The sequence below is a fragment of the Hippocampus comes genome, unplaced genomic scaffold (assembly GCF_001891065.2).
Source record: "Hippocampus comes isolate QL1 unplaced genomic scaffold, H_comes_QL1_v1.1 scaffold158, whole genome shotgun sequence".
Taxonomy (NCBI): Eukaryota; Metazoa; Chordata; class Actinopteri; order Syngnathiformes; family Syngnathidae; genus Hippocampus; species Hippocampus comes.
Genome location: NW_017805548.1, coordinates 677161 through 681112, shown reverse-complemented (window position 1 = coordinate 681112; position 3952 = coordinate 677161). Strand labels below are relative to the sequence as shown.

Here is a 3952-nt window from a genome sequence, read left to right as displayed (position 1 = left end):
TCACACACACTCACACACACACACACACACACACACACACACACACACACACACACACACACACACCATCAGTGGCCCACCATGACCCACTAAAACACAGCCACCTTAGCTTAGATTTGACAAAATGGTCCAGTTTTCATGAACAAGTTCATTATATTGTTTTTTTTTTTTCTGAGGAAAATGAAACTGTCATTAATTGTTTATGATATCAATCATTTGTGGGGCAATCTGTAAATAAATCAGTGCCCCTTGAATGGCCCTTTTTCAGCACCAAAATCAATACACCCACATGTCTTGGTCTACACTCCAGTGCTGGACAAAGGCATGTGAGATACTATGAAGCGGCATTATATATAGTTGCTGTCATGCAGAATCCCCCCACCTTGAAAATGGCAACTTTTCAGGAAATACAGTACATAGTAAAAAAACCCTTGTAGTTTGAGTTTCCAAACACAATTTTGTACTATTTGGAGCTTGCTGCCCACCGTTGCTGCCCACAATCGTTAAATTTGGCGTAGAAAAAAAAGTAGTGTGTTTCCGGTAACCCGACTGACCGAGAATTTCTACGTCGAAAAAAAACTTTACGGTTGGCATTTTTTTCAAACAACCCTCTACATTTTTGTGTAGAGGGTTTACATCGGTGCAAACTCTCGCGATACTCACGTTGAGCGCATGCGTCGTTTGCCCTGTCGTCTGTCAACAACATTGAAACGTGGCGGCGGCCGCGAACTCCGACAACAGTTTTCTGTGTTACAGTCGCGTGCTCGCACCGTAATGTTAAGAAAATAGCATCCATTGATGTATTGAAAAAATAAAGTGAACTATTTGATGAATACCACGGGCCGAGTAAAAACCGAGGACGGAGGAGGACGGAGGAGGACGGCGGAGGCGGCGGCGCGCCCCGGCCCCCGAGTCCGGAGTGGGGAGAAAACTAAATAGACGGCGGCAGCGCTGGCCGCGGAGCGGTGGGTTCAATGTCTTCTTGTTTCATGTTTTATAGTTATTTTGTTTAAATTTTTGATGGGGGGGGGAGATTAAAGAAAAAAAAAACTTTGTCCGACCTACCGACCCCATGCTGAAATTTCTTGTTACCGGAAACACACTATCTTTTTTGTTTGGCCTTACTATCCTAAAAATTATATAATTTATTAAGTTGTCATTGATGAAAATTAGCCAGAAGAATGAATGTTAACAGTCCCCTGGGAGTTGTGGTCATTTTACTGTGTGTTGCCAAGAAGCGACCACATTTGACGCCACCAGATGACATTGCGCTTGGTTGACGAGCCCTCAATGTGACTTGCATGTTTCAGCACCCTTAAAAACGGGCTGGACACGCCTATGAAATTAAGCTATATTGACTTGTAAAGTAAATGCATACATGTCTGAATGCTGGCATGCTTCATTGAAATGTATAAATATGAATTCTAAACATGTTTGCTTTTCAATTGAAAGATTTTCATGACGGTATGGCCTTCACAGAGGTATGGATAAAACATGCATACTACATGGCTCTTGTGTGCACCAAAAGTTGCCATTCTTGAATTAGAATAGAATTTGTCTCATCACAAACACACTGGATAAACCAGGTGCAGTGCTTTAAATTTTTTACTTTTAGATTTAGGTGTGAGTGTTTATCTCGCAACTGAAAGGTTGCATGTTCAATCCGCAGTTGCCCTCAGTTCTGTGATAATTTGGATACTGAAATTAGAAAGCGTGTGAGCACTTTGAGCCCTCGAAGGCGTCAGTGAGAGCAGAAGTGCTGTCAATTTATTTAGGGTGAACCATGAACATTTCAAGATGATATTCACGGGAATGCTGACATGTTATTCTTGTTCTTGAGGGAAGGAAGCAGTCGAATTCCTCTGCATTCCAAAAAAAAAAAAAAAACGTTCCTGTCTAACCAAAACAACGTGGGCCAGTCCGTTCAGCTACCAAAACAACGTGGGCCAGTCCGTTCAGCTGAAATCAGGCAGAACCACTGACCCAGATTCTGCTCTGTGGTCTCATACAGCGGTGCTGTCGCGAGGATTACTTTGCCATTTGTGCAGATGTGCTTCGTCAAACGTCATCTTGCTTTAAAGGCCTCTTTGACCTTCTCTTTCTCCCATGTTTGTCTATAGACGTAACGACAAAACCATACATCCAAGTCTGTCTTGAAACAAATGTTGTCTTTATGCTCAGAAGAGTCTATCACAAACTACTCTGCCAGAAAATTACTTGGTGTAGACCTAAAATTGAAGCTCATACACGATCGGTCCTGCTTGCTCTTTACAGCAAAGAACAATAAAGTTTGTGTAAACGTGAGTGCGGTGTCCCATTTCGCTGTGTGCCTTCAAGTAATGAATAACAAGCCTCCGCTTTTAAACTTCACTCTACTAGAGATTTAAAAAGTCTTTCCACCCCTGTTCAAATGCCAGATGTTTTTGTTTTATAAAACAAGCTAAATAATTTCAATACTTTTTACACCATTAATGTGACCTCTCACCTTCACAAGCCAATTGAAAAAAAAAAATCGGAGTAAAAATATCAAGTGAACTCATGCAACCAATTTTTTTTTCACTTCTTTTACTTCCTCTCTCTATTTGAGTTGTACAGTTTATAGGTAATACTAATAGTGGAAAAAACTTTTGTCTTTTGGTCTTAGTCCTTTTTATACCTGCCATTTGGACAGGGGTGTGATCGACTTAATTTCTCCTATATCTAGTTTTAATAGGACTAGTATATTACTGTATATATAAGATGTGATCTCTTAACGTTCTGAATTGATGAATGTAAACCAGGCCCATGGCACATTGAAGGACGGTCTGTTAAATTGACATTCTCTGGGTTGGTCGAAGAACAAGAGATGGGCACAATAAACAAAGAATTGGGTTTAAATAATTTGGTAGATTGTGTTGAATTGATTGTAGATGAATTATGTCATGAAGCAGTTTTCATCAAAAATGGGACATACCTCCAGGGTCGGAGTGGAACTTATTTTCAGCCCTGGATTTTAATAAACATACACACTTGTATAGATACGTTTATCAATATAAAATAGATTTCCCTTCCTTCCAATGATATTCATATTGCATTTGATCAAAATCTAATTTACAAGAATGAGAACATAAATAGTTACTGCCTGAAGACAGTCGGGATGGGCTCCAACATGCCCGCTACCCTCGTGAGCATAAGTGGTTCGGATAATGGATGGATGCAAGATTAAGGCATTAACACTGCACTTCCGATTACTGCTCTTGAGTGGCGGGCCGTGGATTTCAACCTTAGGCCTTCAGTGACGTCACATACATGAACACAATACTGTATAGGAGGCTCGTCAGGCAGCACTTAATTTCAGGAGCATTTAAAACCATCAAGTATGCATTCACAATTAAGAGCAGGAAACTAAATTTACAGATAGTCAAAAATAAAAAGATGATTTAAAAATACGAAATAAAATGCCACCCAAATTACGCTGTGTGATCTTAAACAAGTCTGTCCAATAAATTGCGCAATGTCGCAGTTTCATATAAGACACCAACCAAACAATAACAAAACAAACTATTCTTTGAAAATAAAGTAAACAGATCATTTGCATTTTGAAAATCGGCAATACAACGGAAAATAACTGAAAATGTTGAGCAGCTGAGATTGAACGAACTTTCGTGCACGAAGGTGACTACAATGCGCCATTATAAATTGCAGGTGAGCAGATTTATTTGATACACGTTTGTCATTTTATTTCGTTACCATGAATTTAATACTAACGAAATAAAATGACAAGAAGAAATGTAAAATAAAATTCATTGACTCACCAATGTAGGTCTCCACAGCGTCTGCTTATTTGAAAATAAATAAAATCATCCTTTCTTTTCTCAGGAACACTTCAGTGGCTCTGTTGTACAGTTTTCAGGTCCATTAGCAAGTCCTTTTCTATCAACATGGAAGCTAATGCTGAAAGCCGTTTTTGTCC

The 3952-nt window shown here is 39.5% G+C and overlaps 1 protein-coding gene across 3 annotated transcripts in view; it reads left to right on the top strand.

Moving 5' to 3' along the window:
• LOC109521738 (ras and Rab interactor 2) overlaps nucleotides 1-3952 on the top strand; it is a 42580-nt gene that overhangs the window by 1206 nt on the left and 37422 nt on the right. The window lies entirely within an intron of this gene.